The sequence below is a fragment of the Neofelis nebulosa genome, chromosome 12 (assembly GCF_028018385.1).
Source record: "Neofelis nebulosa isolate mNeoNeb1 chromosome 12, mNeoNeb1.pri, whole genome shotgun sequence".
Taxonomy (NCBI): Eukaryota; Metazoa; Chordata; class Mammalia; order Carnivora; family Felidae; genus Neofelis; species Neofelis nebulosa.
Window position 1 is genome coordinate 72,912,480 of NC_080793.1, and position 18,666 is coordinate 72,931,145.

Below are 18,666 nucleotides of genomic sequence, written 5' to 3' on the forward strand. Positions count from 1 at the left end.
TAGTAGTTGTCACTTTGATAGTCACCCAATGTGTTGCAACATCCTTAAGCACCTTCCCCCCCATACACACATTTAACTTCACATTGTGAGAAGATACATATGAAAAGCCTTCCAACATCAATGACTTTTTCTGGAGAAATGGCATACTTGTTCTGAGAATATTATTGTGTTCTTTGACACTGTATGCTATTCAGTCCTAATATGCCCCTTGTAAAATCCACGCTGTAGCAGTTAGGGTTGTACTCTTTATTTCACTTTCCTTTGAGATAGTCTTGAGACTGATCATTTGGCTGATTAGACCATGAGTCCTACCCAGTGCAGTGGATGCCTCCACTTTTGAGGACTGGTTTAATTCACACTATACTCTTGACTCTGGGTGGGGGTGATCTGTCAGGTCTCTGGGAGGCATGCCAAATAGGCACGATGCCAAACACATCCAGTGGTTAAGGTTCTAGTTTAGCCAATGGTTGCATTGTTTTAGAGCTGGCAAACATCTTGAAATGGGCCTGAGTTTCCTCACTTGAAATGTTGTTAAGAGTGTAAAAGCCCAAGCTTTTCTAATGGATTTAATACCCAGTCTGTAGAAAAAAATACATTTTATTTAAGGTTTGAGACATTTTTCCTCTCCTTAATTTTAAGCACCAAACAAAGAACTTTGAGAAGGTTGTAGTGGATTGGCTGCCCAGTTCTCTGGGTTGTGTGAAGAGGTCCTGTTTCTTTCAGTTCTGCTTCTATTAGCTTCACGTCTGGTGTGATTTGCTTCAACACATTTATCTTTCTCACCAAGGCACCTGCTTTCTGCTTAGATATCAGTGTACGTTTTGAAAATTTTCTTTAGCTTCACTTTACTTAAAGCAAAGTTAATTATTTCTAGGGGCCTATAGCCAAGATTGAAAATAAAATTGCTGGAGATCTGTGTGGAATGATTGAGGAATGTCATGATTGCTTTCTTGTAGGCCAGGGGTCAGCAAACTTTTTCTGTAAAGGGTCAGATAGTAAACATTTTATTTTTTGCAGGCTCTGAAGTCAGTTACTATTTAAGCAGCCATCGGCAGATAATATGTAAATGAACGGATATTTCTGTGTTCTAATGTAACTTTATTTATAAAAACTGTCAGTGGGGTGGGTAGGTCCACTGGTTATATTTTGCTTAGACATAGTTTGCTGACCCTCGATGTAGATCATTTCTTTAGGGAAAGATATGTCAACCTAACTCGAAAAATTTGCACAGCTCTGGAGGATTAAGGATGGCTACAAATTCTTGCTACATCTGCTGCTGAGAGATGGGCACTCATTCTCTTCTACTTGAATTTGGGCTGTCTTAATGACTCACTTGTCCTGTACAATGAGGTGGAAGTGAAATTTTGTTTCTTCTGAAACTAGTTCTTAACAAGCTTTGCAGCTTCCCTCCTGGGCTTCTGGGAACAATCAGTGAGGCCCAAGGCACCATGTAAGAGGCCCAACCATGGTGACTCCATGACATATTCAGGGTTCATTCCCTCATTTTGTTCAAGTCTCTGCTCAAAAATGGCATCTTCAGAATGACATCTTTGATCAATTTATATCTAAAATAGCATGTCTTTCTCTAACCTAGTGCATGGGAGGGGAAAGAAACTTTGCCTCTACTCTCATCAGTTCTGGGGCCATGCAAATTAGACTGGGAAAAGACAGATCAATAGGGGAAAATGTATGCAAACTTCATTTGATATTAATTTTTTATTGACAAAGGGGCCTTCCTAGAAAAGAAGTGGAGACCCAAAGAAGCAGCTGGCCTGAGAGCTTATATACCATGTCTAACAAAGAGCAGTAGATTGTGGAGATGTGAAAAGACAAAGGAAAAAGGTTTTAGGCTTCTGAGGGTGACAAACTGTGGGAAGGTAAATATATGGGGTAAACTAAAAGAAAGTAAGGGCCATTTTAGTAAGGTTTGCTTGTGCACATCCATCTCAGTGCCAAAATGTCATTTTCTTCTTTTTTTAATTAATTAATTAATTAATTAATTAATATATATTTTAAACATTCATTTATTTTTGAGAGACGGAGAGAGGCAAAGCATGAGCAGGGGTCGGGGAGAGAGAGAGGGAGATACAGAATTTGAAGCAGGCTCCACTCCCTGAACTGTTTGTTAGCACAGAGCCTACCATGGGGCTCGAACCAGGAACTGTGAGACCATGACCTGAGCTGAAGTCAGACACTCAACAAACTGAGCCACCCAGGAGTCCCTCGTTTTCTTCTTGACCATAAAACTTTCCCAGGAGAGGGGGTTTATGGCAGTCCTCATTTCTCATAAGTTTCTGCTTTTAGTCCAATAAGGGAAACTCCAGGAAGGCTTCTTTCTGCATCTCCCGATTCTCATTGCCTTCAGCTTAAAATTATCTGCAAAAGTGGCATATTTTAGGGTAGCTTATTATGATCCCCTTCATTGCTTACTCTTTCTCTTTTTTCCTCCTTTATATTTTTTCATAGCATTACAGATTTGTTTATGTATTTATTTTTCTGCCTATTGTGAGTCTCTCATACTAGATTGTAAACATGAAAGCAGAGATTTTTTTTTTTTTCTACTAGCCTGGCTCATGTGAGGTGCTCAGTAAGCTTTTTTTCTTTTAAATGAATGAATCTTATAGTTCTTGTTTTATTAATTTCATACGTACTCATTTAAGTTGCCTGTAGTATTTTAGAGAATGGGTTGACATATGAATAATAAATAAAGTAACAACTTTCTTCTATTAAATATCTCTTCTCGATTGCAGACACTTCCAGAAGCTGGGAGTATTTTCCCTTCACTTCCCATCACCTCTGTGTTTAGACATCTCAATGCTTATTACTGCAGTAAATGCCACCTCTTCCTTGAAGTCTACCCTGATTCTTCATTCCAATAATCCTTCTTTCCCCTCTATCCCTCGTAAATAATATTTTACTTCTCTAAAACCATGGAAAAATCTCCTTTATGTTCCATCTTTTAAAAAGTCTTTATTAAAATTATTTATCGACAACTTTTATTATGACTAGAAAGTAAAAACCTTTATCTGAGTATCTTTGATTTTTATGAAACCAATATACCACCTTAGATATAATTGTCTTTCTCTCTCTCTCTCTCTCTCTGTGTGTGTGTGTGTGTGTGTGTGTGTGTAAGAGAGAGAGAGGGAACTAGATGAATTAAGGCATGTATTAGTAAACGCAAAACAGAATCTTGAAAATAAGCCAAAAATGTGTAGTCCTTTTAGTAACACTTTACTCCCTGTTGACTCTAAATTTCTACCTTCCTAGTACTATAACTCTAAATAAGATCTGAAAATCACCTTGCAAGAAATAAAGTAAAAATCATTTCAAATATATTAATGAAAATTAGGCCAAAGAATAAAAGGTAAAAAGAAAAAAAGAAATCCAAGCATCCTCATTTACTGTCTTTTCTACTGATTGTTTGTGGATGTGCAGGATGATTTGTGATAGACTCCTCTTGATTTTTTTTTTGTCAGACTCAAATATTTTTTATTTCATGAGCATTTGGAATAGCTTTCTTACATTTTGGATATTCATCCCACATCCTTACCATGGCACAGATATTTTCTGCTGTAAGATTATGTTCAGTGGACAACCTGGCTGTTAAAAATTATTTGTAGATCTGTGCTGAATCTGGGAGAAGTGTAAATCATTATCAAAAATTAATTTTATCCTTTGTATGAGAAAAATATGAAATCATTATAATTCCAATGGTGTTACCAGTTTCAGTAGAAAATCATTATTGAGATTATTTTAAATTCATTAACAAAAGGAATTTTATTATGAAAATAGTCTGGTCTTAGTCATATTAAAAATAATTTACCCATGCTTTTATTCTCTAATTAGAGTTTTAACCAATGTAGCCTGGTTACAGAAAGCAATATCAAGAAAAGAAAGGGGGGATAAAAACATAATATTAATCTCTGAGCCAAAATATTAAAAATAATCAGAAATAAATGAGGTTCTGAACCTTCTGAAATTAAACTAAAATGGAATATTAAAAATCACTTCTATTATGTAACTTTTTGAGCCTAACTTACATTTGTACTCCCCTGACAGCAAGCAGTGCATGGATAGGAGTAAGAAAACTCAGGTATCACCCACAGGGGAATTCTTGGGCCATGGATAGTGAGGGCATGTGAGCTTTTACTGATAATGTTTTCAGCTGAATTCAAAGTTTACCAGGGCTGGACAAAAAAAGATGATGCTCATGGACTTCCTTACTGGGAATCTTCTAGTAATGGCCATTCATCATTAGTCCTGAATATTATTGAGCCTCCATTTGGCTGAAGAATCTTGTGCTTGATAGGATACTTAAGGCTGTTTGAACACAAAAGGAATTGAAGTAGTTCCTTGAGTTTACAGTCTCCCTGAGGACTTAGAAACAAATGAAGAAGTCTGAGGAGTGTGGTAGGATAAGGAAAAGCCAAAGCCCTAAAGATGAGTTAGCAGTTAAGCTGAAGGACTAGAGGAAGTAGTTTACTGGGGTATCTGGGGAAAGGGAGGAAAAATGTTTTAAGTTAAAGGAATAATATTAGCAAGGCACAGTAAGTAACCCTATACTATTTATATCCCATTTCACTTCACATAGTGTTGAACAAAGCTCAGAAAAATACCAATATTATGGTAATTGTTTTTTTTAAGCTAAGAAATCAGTGAAAATCAAAATGTGGATAAAATAATAGAGGAACACAAGTTTGAGGTCAGATCACAGAATGCTGCCAAGTCTAAGCCAACCTCTATTCATAGAAAGATCAGCCAGCCAGCCAGAAATAATGAAGGAAGGAAGGAAGGAAGGAAGGAAGGAAGGAAGGAAGGAAGGAAGGAAAGAAGGAAAGAGAAAGAGGTAGGGAGGTGGGACAGAGAGAGAAAGAAAAGAAAAAGCAAGGAAGGAAGGAAGAAAGGAAGGAGGAAGGAAGGAAAGAAGGAAAGAGAAAGAGGGAGGGAGGTGGAGCAGAGAGAGAAAGAAAAGAAAAAGAAAGGAAGGAAGAAAAGGGAGAAAAGGAAAGGAAGAAATAAAATAGCCTTTGAGTGATTCTAGTAGTTGTCAGTAAAGCTCTACACAGAAGTCTCTCCATTTCACTTCTTATGAAAACCTCCAGTCATGTGCTATACAATATGATAGCAATTTGCCCCATGTGCTATTGAGTACTTGAAATGTGGCTACTCTGAATGTTCAGGAGAGTTAAGATACATGTTGTTCTGAAGACCCAGTATGAAAAGGTGAATGTAAAATATCTCAGAAATTTTATTATATGTTGATGGGGCACATTGGTGGCTCAGTCAGTTAAGCATCCTGCTTTGGCTCAGGTCATGATCTCATTGTTAGTGAGTTCAAGCCCCACATCGGGCTCTCTGCTCTCCTCACAGAGCTCACTTTGGATCCTCTCTCTCTCTCTCTCTCTCTCTCTCTCTCTCTCTCTCTGTCCCTCCCCCACTCATGCTTGCTCTCTCTCTCTCAAAAACAAATATTTTTTAAAGAAAAACTTTATTACATGTTGAAATGAAAACATCTTGGATATATTGGGTTAAATAAAATACATTATTAAAATGAATTTCAGCTGTCACCTTTTACTTTTTAAAGTGGTTAATTGAAAATTTAAAATTCTGTATTGGCTCACATCATATTGCTACTGGACAGTGCTACCTCAGACTCTCTCTTACGACCCATTTAATCCTTAATCACACAATACTAACATAATTGTATGTATTTAAAAATCTTCCAGCAATTAGAATAATCAAAAAAGAAGGTAGTGTTGGGATAAGTATGGTGTGGGGAGTGTGGTAGAAGCTACCATGTTGATAATGATGAGAATTATTGTTCTTGGGAAATGTATAATCATCCAGTGAGATTGAACCAAAGGATTGAGGGCACTGTGTAGTTAGCTATGCCACAACAAAGATGCCTAACAACACCAATTCAGTGGCTTCCAGAAATCGTTTATTTTTTACTTCTGCATCTGCATGTTAGTTTAAGTTCCAGTGACCTAAGGCTCCAAGCTGCAGGTTGAGTAAAAGTTTGCTTCTGTTTCTCTTATCTCATTGCAATAACTGGCTACTTGAGTTCTTTCTTTTGATGATAAAGGCTGGACTGCAAGTGAGCATGTCAAACTGCACAAATACATTTCAAATCTCTGCTTGTAAAACATCTGCTAATATCCCCTGGGATAATGAAAGGCCTGTGGTCACACTGAAAATCAAAGTATGGGAAAGTACTTTTTCCATCATAAAGCCATAGCAAGGACATGTATGCATATGCTTTAGTGAAGACTTGAGACAAATAATATAATCTACTACATGTACCTTCAAAGCAACACACAGACAAGCAACTGATACACGGGCAGGGAAAAAGGAAATACAAAATCATGAAAAAACAGATGCCAAAACAAACTGAGAAGGTAATTATAGGGCCATTTGCTCTAAACATAAACACTTCTAATACCTCAGAGGTATCTGAAACCTTACAATAATACTTTCCATTCTTATTGATAGCCTGTTAACTGTTTTTAATAGGCTCAGCACAGGACTGGATCATGTGATTAAGACCTAACCAATCAATATGTCATATTCTGAAGTCATCAATTTTTATGGTACAAGCATTATCTGTATAGTCTTAATTAGCATTTCTTGGAGAAAAACATACTGCTCTGCTTTTCAGAGTAAAACACTAACCTCTGTGGAGGTAAGAGACATGGTTAGGGTGACATAGCCATATGAAGTTCTAGAATGCCACCTATGTGCATTAGACTCTGAATCTGTTTTTTTTTTTTTTTTTAATTTAAATCCAACTTAGTTAACATATAGTGTAATAATGGTTTCAGGAGTAGAATATAGTGATTCATCACTTACATATAACACCCAGTGCTCATCCCAAAAAGTGCGCTCCTTGTTGCCCAGCATTCCTTTAACCTATCCCCCCACCCACATCCCTCCAGCAACCCTCAGTTTGTTCTCTGTATTTAGGAGTATTTTAAAGTTTGCCTCCCTCTCTCTTTATCTTTTTTTCCCTTCCCTTCCCCTATGTTCACTTGTTATGTTTCTTAAATTCCACATATGAATGAAATAATATATTTATCTTTCTGACTTATTTCGCTTAGCATAACACACTCTAGTTCCATGCATATTGCTGCAAATGGCAAGATTTCATTCTTTTTGATCCCTGAGTAATATTCCATTGTATATATGTAATACATCTTATCTATTTGTCAGACTTTGGACATTTGAGCTCTTTCCATAATTTGGCTATTGTTGATAGCACTGCTATAAACATAGAGGGAGGTGCATGTGCCCCTTTGAATCAGCATTTATAAATACCTAGCATAGTATAGTATACCTAGTATAGTAGTGCAATTGCTGGGTTATAGGATAGTTCTATTATTAATTTTTTGACAAACCTCCATACTGTTTTTCAGAGTGGCTGCACCAGTTTGCATTCCCACCAGCAGTGCAAAAGGGTTCTTCTTTTTCTGCATCCTTACAAACACCTGTTGTTGCCTGAGTTTTAATTTTAGACGTTCTGACAGGTATGAGGTGGTATCTCATTGTGGTTTTGATTTGTATTTCCCTGATGATCAGTTATGTTGAGCATCTTTTCATGTGTCTGTTAGCCATCTTGATGTCTTCTTTAGAAAAGTGTCTATTCATGTCTTCTGCCCATTTCTTCATTGGATTATTTGTTTTTTGGGTGTTGAGTTTGATAAGTTCTTTATAGATTTTAGATACTAACCCTTTATCTGACATGTCATTTGCAAATATTTTCTCCCATTCAGTCAATTGCCTTTTAGTTTTGTTGATTATTTCCTTCCCCATGCAGAAGCTTTTTATCTTGATAAGGTCCCGATAGTTCATTTTTGCCTTTGTTTCCCTTGCCTCCAGAGACATGTCTAATATGAAGCTGCTGTGGCTGAGGTCAAGGAGGTTGCTCCCTGTTTTCTCCTGCAGGATTTTTATGGTTTCCTGTCTTACATTTAGGTCTTTCATCCATTTTGAGTTTATTTTTGTGTATGGTGTGAGAAAGTGGTACAGTTTCATTCTTCTGCATGTTGCTGTCCATTTGCTGAAGAGACTTTTTTCCACTGGATATTCTTTCTTGCTTTGTTGAAGATTAGTTAGCCATACATTTGTGGGTCCATTTCTGGGCTTTCTGTTCTGTTCCATTGATCTATGTGTCTGTTTTTGCACCAGTACCATACTGTTTTGTTGATTACACCTTTGTAATACAGCTTGAAGTCCGGACTTGTGATGCCTCCAGCTTTGGTTTTCTTTTTCAGGAGTGCTTTGGATCTTTGGGGTCTTTTATGTTTCCATACAAATTTTAGAATTGTTTGTTCTAGTTCTGTGAAGAATGTTGGTGTTATTTTGATAGGGATTGCTTTGAATATGTAGATTGCTTTGGGTAGTGTCAACATTTTAACAATATTTGTTCTTCCGATCCGTGAGCATGGAATGTTTTTCCATTTCTTTGTGTCTTCCTCAGTTTCTTTAATAAGCTTCCTATAGTTTTCAGCATACAGATCTTATACCTCGTTGGTTAGGTTTATTCCTAGATATTTCATGGTTCGTGGTGCAATTGTAAATGGGATTGATTCCTTGATTTCTCTTTCTGGTGCTTTGTTATTGGTGTATAGAAATGCAAGTGATTTCTAGATGTTAATCCTGTGACTTTGCTGAATTCATGTATCAGTTCTAGCAGTTTTTTTTGGTGGAGTCTTTAGGGTTTTTCATGTAGAGTATCACATTGCCTGTAAAGAGTGAAAGTTTGACTTCTTCCTTGCCAATTTGGAGGCCTTTTATTTCTTTTTGCTGTCTGATTGCTGAGGCTAAGACTTCCAGTACCATGTTGAATAACCAAGGTGAGAGTGGACATCCCTGTTGTGTTTCTGGCCTTAGGGGGGAAGCTCTTCGTTTTTCCCCAATGAAGATATTAGCTGTGGGTCTTTTGTGTGTGACCTTTATGATGTTTAGGTAGGTTCTTTCCATCCCTACTTTCTTGAGGGTTTTTTATCAAGAAAGGATGCTGTATTTTGTCAGTGCTTTTCCTGCATTCATTGAGAAGATCATTAGTTCTTATCCTTCTTTAATTAATGTGATGTATCACGTTGATTGATTTGTGGATATTGATCCAGCCCTGCAGTCTAGGAATAAATTCCACTTGATTGTGGTGAATAATTCTTTTAATGTATTGTTGGATTCAGTTTGCTAGTATCTTGTTGAGAATTTTTGCATCCATGTTCATCAGAGAAGTTGGTCTTCATTGCTCCTTTTTAGTGGGTATCTGTCTGGTTTTGGAATCAAGTTAATGCTGGCCTCATAGAATGTGTTTGGAAGATTTCCTTCTATTTCCATTTTTTTGGAACAGGTTCAAAAGAATAGGTATTAACTCTTCTTTAAATGTTTGGTAGAATTCCCCTGGGAAGCCTTCTGGCCCTGGATTCTTGTTTGTTGGGATTTTTTTGATTAATTGATTCAGTTTCTTTATTGATTATGAGTGTTCAAATTTTCTACTTCTTTGTGTTTCAGTTTTGGTACTTTATATGTTTCTAGGAATTTTTCCATTTCTTCCAGATTGCTCATAATATTCTCTTACTATTGTTTGTATTTATGCAGTGTTTGTTGTGATCTCACCTCTTTCATTTATGATTTTATTTATTTTGGTCCTTTACTTTTTCTTTTTGATAAATCTGGCTAGGGATTCATCAATTTTGTTAATCCTTTCAAAGAACCAGCTCATGGTTTCATTGATCTATCCTACTGTTTTGTTTTTGTTTTTGTTTTTGTTTTTATCATTCATTTCTACTCTAATATTTATTTTTTCTCTTCTGCTGGTTTCGACTTTATTTGCTGTTCTTTTAACATTTCCTTTAGGTGTTAGGTTAGGTTGTGTATTTGAGACATTTTTTCCTCCTTTGGGACTGGATTGCTATATACTTCCCTTTTATGACCACTTTTGATGCATCCCAGAGGTTTTGAACTGTCATGTTTTCATTTTCATTGGCTTTGATATACTTTTTAATTTCTTGGCTAGCCCATTCATTCTCTAGTAGGATGTTCTTTAATCTCCAGGTATTTGTAATCTTTCCGAAGTTTTTCTTGTAGTTGGTATCAAGTTTCATAGCATTGTAGTCTGAAAATATGCATGGTATGATATTGATCTTTTGTACTTGTTGAGGGCTGATTTGTGACCCAGTATGTGATATGTTCTGGAGAATATTCCCTGTGCACTTCAGAAACATGTGTGTTCTGCTGCTTTAGGATGAAATGTTCTGGGGGCGCCTGGGTGGCGCAGTCGGTTAAGCGTCCGACTTCAACCAGGTCACGATCTCGCGGTCCGTGAGTTCGAGCCCCGCGTCAGGCTCTGGGCTGATGGCTCGGAGCCTGGAGCCTGTTTCCAATTCTGTGTCTCCCTCTCTCTCTGCCCCTCCCCCGTTCATGCTCTGTCTCTGTCTGTCCCAAAAATAAATAAAAAACATTAAAAAAAAAAAAAATTTAGGATGAAATGTTCTGAATATATCTGTTAAGTCTATCCAGTCCAGTGTGTCTTTCAAAACCATTGTTTTCTTATTGATTTTCTGCTTAGATGATGTGTCCACTGCTGTAAGTGGGGTGTCCCCTACTATTATGGTATTATTATCAGTGAGTTTCTTTATGTTTGTAATTAATTGATTTATATATTTGGATGCTACCAAGTTGGTATAAGTCTTTACAGTTGTTAGAACTTCTTGGTGGATATACACCTTAATTATGATATAATGCCCTTCTTCATTTCTTGTTATAGTCTTTGTTTTAAAATCTAGTTTGTGTGATATAAATATGGCTACTCTGGCTTTGACAATCATTGGCATGATAGATGGTTCTCTATCCCCTTACTTTCAATCTGCAGGTGTCTTTAGGTCTAAAATGAGTCTCTTGTAGGCAGCATATAGATGGGTCTTGTTTTTGTTTTTGTTTTTTGTTATCCATTCTGATGCCCTATGTCTTTTGATTAGAGCATTTAGTCCATTTACATTTAGAGTGATTATTGAAAGGTAGGAATTTAGTGCCATTGTATTGTCTATAGGGTTGGTGTTTCTGATGATGTTCTCTGGTCCTTTCTAGTCTTTGTTGCTTTTGGTCTTTTTTGTTTTTTCTCCACTCAAAGAGTTCCCCTTAAAATTTCTTGCATGGCTTGCTTTTGTTTGTCTGAGAAACTCTTTCTCTCTCCTTCTATTTTCAGTGAAAGCCTTGCTGGATAAAGAATTCTTGGCTGCATATTTTCCTGATTCAGCATGTTGAATCTATCCCTTTCTAGCCTGCCAAATTTCTGTGGACAGATCTGCTGAGAACCTTGTAAGTTAAGGACTCTTTTCTCCTTTGCTGCTTTCATAATTCTCTCTTGTCTGTGTATTTTATGAATTTGACTATGATATGCCTTAGTGATGGTGGGTTTTATTGAATCTAATGAAAGTTCTCTGTGCTTCTTGAATTTTCATGTATGTATCCTTCTCAGATTAGGAAAGTTTTCTGCTATAACTTACTCAAATAAACCTTCTGCCTCTTTTTCTCTCTCTTCCTCTTCTGGGACTCCTATGATTCGAATATTTTTCCTTTTTACTAAGTCACTGAGTTCTCAAAGTCTTGTATCGTGAGCTTTTGCCTTTCTTTCCCTCTTTTGTTCTCCTTCATTATTTTCTGTAATTTTATCTTCTTTTTTTTAATGCATTAACTGTTTATCTCTCTCTCTCTCATTTTGAGAGAGAAGGCACAAGTGAGTGTGGTACAGAGAGAGAGAAGGAGAGAGAGTGAATCCCATGAGGGTCAAAGAGTGAGGGAGAGAGAGAAAAGTGGGACTCACCCAAAGCAGGGCTTGAGCTCACCTGAAGCAGGGCAGGAGCTCACCCAATTTGAGACTTGAACTCACAAACCATGAGATCATGACCTGAGTGGAAGTCAGATGCTTAACCAACTGATCCACCCAGGCATCCCATAATTTTATCTTCTGTATCACTGATTCACTGCTCTGGTTTGTCCATCCTTGCCATCACAACATCCATTTGAGATTGAATCTGGGTATATCATTATATCATTTTTAATTTTGGTCGACTAGATTTTAGTTCTTTAATCTTCAGAGAAAGGGATTGATTCTCTGGTGTTTTAAATGCGTTTTTTTAAACCCCATCTAGTATTCTTATAATCATGGTTTTTAATTCTAGTTCAGAATTTAACTGGCCATCATCTTCCTGTTCTTCCTTTTGGGGCGAATTCCTCCATCTTTTCATTTTTGGAGGAAGAAAAATATTAATGAAATGAAAAATTAAAATTTAAAAGTTAAAAATGAAACAAAAAATCAAAGGAAGCTAGATCCTAGGTGTGTTTTAGTCTACTTGTTGAAGGAAGATTAATAGAGAAAAAATAGAAAGAAAAAAAAATTTAATTAATTTTTTAAAATAATAAAATAAGAATAAAATAAAACAAAGAAAATAAAATAGATTACAAAATAAAATAAATACATAAAATGGAATTTTTTTTCAGTATCTGAGAAACAGAAGGAAAGAAAAAAGAAAACAACCTAGGCAAAGACAAGCAAAGAAACCAACCAAATAAATAAATGAACCAGCAAAAAGAATGAAACCCTAATGAAGTTACATCCAGTTTTCCCTAGAACTGAAAGTTTGCAGCATGCTATAGTCCATTAACTAAGCAGGTGGAAGGAATTTGTGCTGGTCTTCTGGGGGATGTGCCTCGAGGTTGCCAATTTGTGGGGCTTGGTAAAACAGCTCTGTTCTCCATTTGGTGCCACTGCTTAGCTCACTGGGGTTGTTCCTTGTGTGTGCACATGTGCACATGTGCTAGAAGTGAAAGTGGCCTCACCAAGCTCTCTAGTGTCTGGTGCAGGAACCCTACACCCTCGCTGACCCATGATCAAGCAGCCTTCCTTTGTCTCAGGCCTCCATCTGCTCCCTACCTCTACTCTGTGTCCAAGCTGTCCACCTGCCCGGTGGCATCTTCCTCCAGAATTTTATTTCAAATGGGGCTGTGTTTTAGACTCCCACACTTCAGAGACACCCACAGCTTGGACCTCCACTGACTTTCTGGGAGAGGGTCTTGCCAAGCAATGGCCAGGTCAGCTTGTCCCAGAAAACATGCATGTAACCATGCAGTGGCAGAGGCCCAGAGTTCATGGCAAATCACAACACACAACTGGTGCCAGGTTTTGCTGCCCTCTGGTGTCTTTGTTCCAATATCAGTAAATGTGGCTGCTCTCCGGGGTCCGCTGGGACTTTTGCTGGCAAGGAGGCCATATGGTTGCTACCAAATGCTCTCCAAGCAGGGGAATCACTTCTCCCCATGTGGCACACAGACCCCTCAGACCCTGCTGCCTGCTCTTGGGGATTCACCCTACTTCCTCGCCAGAGCACCACCAGGCACTAAGATCTGAAACTTCAGATTCTGCACTCCACTGTTTATAAAATCCTGGTGGTATTGAAACCCTCTCCTTTCTCCCCATCAGTGGTTTTGGGGAACAGATTTTTTGTCCAGTCCCTTGCGAGTGTTTTCACTCCTTCTCTCTCTCGTTCTCTCCAGGTACTTTCAGGGGGAGTGCTTTTCTTGCACCATCCCAATGTGCTGCACTGTAACCCTTTCTGTTTCTCTCTGTTCTCTCTCTGACAAAAATGGCTTCCTACCCTCTGCAGCTTCATGACTTTTCTTTCCCCCAAGTCACTTCTTCACACCATGTACCTGCCAAGTTCTCTGGTTCCAATTATGTAGATTGTTGTTTTAATTCTCAGGTCAATTCCCTAGGTATTCAAAATGGTTTGATGCTGATCTAGCTGTGTTTCAGGGCTAAGACAAGCTCAGGGTCCCCATACTATGCATCTTAACTCTTCTACTTATAATACAAATCCTATATTCTGTTTTCCAACATGGTTGCTATGAAAAGGAAGAAGTAAGTAATAAGAACTAACCTATATTGTCATGTGGTATATTAATTGGAGTTCCTATTGATGACCCTGTTTTTTGGAAAAGATTAAATTATGTTTTGATTGGCTATAGTATGTTTTGGAAAGATTTTTGAAGGGGATCAAGATATGCCACCCCAAAATCTGCCACTTTGGCATAAGGATTATTTTGAGCTGTAGGCAATTGAGAATCCACAGATGTAAGAAGAGCTCTCTACTTTCCCCTTTTCTGCCTAAAAGCAGGGTGTAAATTTCTTTTTGTGAAGGTGTTCCTCTCCTGTACCAGGAAGAAGAGAGAGATTCATCATCAGAGATAGAGTGTTGCACTAAGATGAGTCTACATACACAACCCTACCAAAACAACCCTGTCTTCCATTGGCTCCACTGTATATTCTCTAGTCACTTTCCCACAATTTATCATCCTTTGAAGCCCCAACCCCCTTTCCTTTGTTAGAATGGTATATAAGCTCCCAAGTCCAACTACTTTGAGTATCATTTCTTTTCTGTGAACTCTTGTGCACCTAAGACATTAATAAAAATCATGTGCCTTGTTAATCTGTCTTCTGCTGGTCTCATTCACAAGTCCCCAGTCAGTGAACATAAGAGAGTAGTGCAAAAGTTTTTCCTCCCTCACATTTTGTTCTCAAAAAATTAAAATAATACCCAAATTTATTTGTGATTAAAAGAGTAAGATTTGCTATGGTTTGTGCATTTCTTTAGATCTCTTTGTTCCCATGGTACAGCAACGAAACTATTTTACTAATTGTTTAATGAAATAATTAATTTAGAAATTTCAGTGACATGACTTCCAGTCTCCCAGATCACCCTAAAAATGAGTTGATGCTGTCTATAAAATGGTGTAGATGTTGAGTAGAGTACCTGTGGTAGCTAGTAACTAGCAAAGAAATCTTGGAAGATGAGTTTTTGTTACTTTTCCTAGAGGGAAGGGCAGAGACTAATAGGGTAGGGAGGCAAAAGAAGTATCTTGTTTATAGAATTAATGGGAAGTGAGTTCTGTTTGATGATTTTAAGATGATTCCTTTATAGCAGGGTTGCCTGTTTTGGATTGTTAAGGCAAGAATTAGTGAAATGGTAGAGCCAAAACCATAACTATTCTTTACCTTGAGATGGCCCAAATTTAGATCACTCTTAGAGCACCTTGGAATTCTCTGAGGATCTGATGGACTTCAGATTCTTTATCCTGTGGTATTAAAATAAAGACAGACAGGGATTTTGTTTCTTTGGCTTGTGACATGAGTGATATGTTAACATTTCCATGCAGTAGAAACTGGGATCTCATGAAAAAACATTAAGCTTGTGTCTCAAGACCCACTAAGATGTTATAGAAATACTGAGCTCCATTTCTGAGATCCTGGAAAAATGGCCTTTTCCCCCTTGTTTTTCTTTTCTTCCTCTGCTGTTGTCTAGTTATAACCCTGAACTCTGAAGAAAATGAGGCACTGTACTCTTACAGAATAATATGAGATGAAGTTGGGTCATAAAGAAGGATGACTCTGCCCTCCTCATGTCTGAGGTCATGCACGAACATTCCATGCATCTATCTACTTTCCTGGAAATATGCCACCCTCTGTGCCCCACCCCTCACTGTATCCATTCTTATCAGACTATACTTCTTTTCTATTTCTCTTTTTAAAAGATAGTCCCAGTGTTTTTCTCTGCTGATGCACATAGGTCAAAGTTGTGAACTCTTAAAAAACCACAAAAGTTATTATTTTTTGGCTGTAAACCCAGTGTAACTGTGGAAATGCTTGCCTTTTAAAAATTAATAAGGCAATAATAGGGATGAAGACCCAAGCAACATCTTAGGGTCAGAGTTTGGTTAAGAACTGTATTTTTAAAGGATTAGTGAGCTGCTGGCTGAGCTTCTAGAGATGGTAGGTCCTTCAGGGACTTGCCTCTTTAGTTTAGTATAGTTTTTATACCATTGTTTAGTTATTTGAGAGATGGTGGTTGAAGGGCAAGCCTGTGAAAGCTTGACAATGCGAGTGAGATGAACATAGGAAGACAACTCCTACAGACAATTTCATGCCAGCATCTCAAACTTGTTCTCAAATATATAGATCCTTCTTTTTTTTTTTAACTTCCATTCAATTTTTTTTTTAACTTATATTCAGGAAAGTTCACTTTTTGTTTTGTTTTGTTTTTTGGTGTACAGACCTATGAGCTTTGACGTAGGCATATAGTTGTGAAACTACTACCATGCTGTAGATACAGAACTGTTCCTTCACCCCTAAAATTCCCGAGTGCTGTCCCTTGGTTATCAACCATTTCTCCACTTCCTACCATTGGCAGTCATTGATTTGTTCTCTGTCACTATAGTTTTGCAATGCCGTATAAATGTAGTTGTAAAGTATGTACCATTTGGAGTCTTGCTTCTTTCATTTGACACAGTACATCTGTGTTTCACCCATTCATTGTACACATCAATAGTTCATTCTTATTTTCTTGTTGAGTAGTATTCCATTGAGTTGAATGCTACCCAGTTTATTCATTCATTCATCAGTTGAAGAACATTTAGGTTGTTTTCAGTGTTTGCAATTCTGATAAACCTGCCATAAACATTTGCATATGGTTTTTTTGGGGGAGTATCAGGTTTCATTTCTCTTGGGTAAAACAGCTGGAAGTGGGATTGCTATGCTATTAGATTTCTATTTTGATGTCACTCATTGCTACAAATTTAATCCCTTAAAAAAAACATAACACAAGCTTATTCTCTTACAGTTGGGGAGCTCAGAAGTCTAAACTATGTTGGCAGGGTTGTGTTGCTTCTGGAGACTCTAGGGAAGAATTCACTTCCTTACCTGTTCCAGCTTCTGGAAGCAACCCAGAAGCTAGTGGCCCTGCATCATTCGACCTCTCTTTCTGTGGTCACATCTCCTTCTGTGATTCTGTTGTTGCCTCCCTCTTAATGACCCTTATAAATATATTGGGCCCACCTGGATAATTCAGGATCTTTAGCTTAATCACACCTTTAAGTTCTTTTCAAAGCCCATTTGGCTAGAAAAGGTAATATACTCTTAGGTTCTGAGAATTTGGACATTATTCTGCCTGCCACAACTGGAACATATAACAAGTGTACATTTAACTTTGTAAGAAGCTGATAAAATGATGCTTTATAAAAAGTATTATCATGCTATGATATTTTGCTACTGTTTCCCAATATGTTAATAATACAGACAGCTTATTAATCAGGGTGTATTTCTGTATCAGTTTGGAAATTTTTGCTCTATGTGAGAGAAAACCCAACACAGATTGGTTTAAGGAAAAAGGAGATTATTGGCTTACTTAAATAGAATGTCTAAGGCTGAGGCTTTGCAAATTTTGGCTTTTTATTTTTTACTTCAAAGCTCAAACATTTTCACAATTTAATTTTTCTCTTTCTGTTGGATTTACATCCTTCACAGGCTCCATGTGGAGCCAAGATGGAGATGCAAGCAGCTTCTTTTTGATTCAAGTCCCTTATAACAAATGTCCAGTTACTTGACAGGATTTTCAGCAAAGGTCTCACTGCTTCTTATTTTTGTCATTGGATCACATGATAATCCCATGGACCAATCACTGGGGCTAGAGAATGTCATGTGCAAATTGGTCTTGGTCATGATCCGCTCCAGAGCTGGGCTGGGAGCTTAACCTGAGGACTGTGGACTAAAAATGAGGGAGGGAGGGATCTGAAATGGGAAACAGAGACTTCTTCTAGAAGAGGATATGGCTGTTGAAGATACACTCTATGTCCACTCTAATTTCTTAAACTTTCAATAGAGCTTTAGAATTAGTTATCCTCTGAGGAAGTTACTCTCTCTGAGTATGTTTATCCACTTTTCACCAAATGAGGAAACTGAGGAACCATGTTAAATTCAATTAGACCACCAGGGATTGCTCACAGACTCACTGGGGAGACAGGCAACCAGGGATGTGCTGCAGCCGGCTGAGCTGGCTCACATGCAGTTGTGTGGATTTCTTTCCAACTCTACATCTAGTAACGTCATGTTGATGGCTTGAAATAGGCCATGGTGGAGTATTTGCACCACAGAAATTGGCAAATGTTACATATAAGGGCTTTTTACCCTAGAGAGCCTGTTACTAAACATTTTCCACTGTACCATGGCTGGCAGTAAAGAACTGTTCACAATAAATATGATAGCACTGTGTGATAATTTTTCAATAATTCTGACATAATTACAACAGGAGTTGAGAGAAAGAAGATATCACTGTGTGTGTGTCTCTACCTCCCCCCGCCAAAATAAAATTCATGAGGAGAGGAGAGCTTGAATCGGACATTGTGTCGGAGAGAATATATATCATTTTGAGTCTGGCTTGTGCTTTTGTGGTTAGTACTTTTGGTGTCCTATCCAAGAAAAATTTTCATATTTCACAAAATATTCTATGTTTTCCTCTAAAAACATCATCATTGCTTAAATTAACTTTTGTGTGTGATGTGAGATAGAGGCCAAATTTCCTTTTTTTTTTCCTAATGCTTTAGTTGAAAATATCAAAAACTCTCCTCTGAATACCATCAAGACATTATCATTGAATGCTGCATATTCCCCATTCCTTTTTTCTCTGGACCTCAATTCCCAGCAGTAGTTCTGTGAAATTCATGAGTCTTCAGCCAGCACAGGAACAGAGGTCTTATGTTCAAAACTACCTGTGAGTCTGGTGTGATGGGGTGTCTTGCTCTGTAGTCTGTTCTCCACTAGCTGCTCTGATG

General features: G+C 37.6%; 2 long non-coding RNA genes across 7 annotated transcripts in view; one reads left to right on the plus strand and one right to left on the minus strand.

Annotated features, from left to right (window-relative positions):
• LOC131492027 (uncharacterized) overlaps window positions 1-18,666 on the plus strand; it is a 509,746-nt gene that overhangs the window by 212,366 nt on the left and 278,714 nt on the right. For 4 of the 6 annotated variants that reach the window (XR_009251796.1, XR_009251786.1, XR_009251789.1 and 1 more), the window contains one exon: window positions 11,213-11,325. The exons of the other annotated variants lie outside the window; for them this stretch is intronic. This is a non-coding gene — a long non-coding RNA (uncharacterized LOC131492027). The remainder of the gene's footprint in view (window positions 1-11,212; window positions 11,326-18,666) is intronic. 6 annotated transcript variants of the gene reach the window in all.
• Window positions 217-15,423, minus strand: LOC131492030 (uncharacterized). The gene is made up of 3 exons (XR_009251799.1): window positions 15,271-15,423; window positions 15,059-15,138; window positions 217-978 (listed from the first exon to the last, which is right to left on the minus strand). It is a non-coding gene; the product is annotated as an uncharacterized LOC131492030 (long non-coding RNA).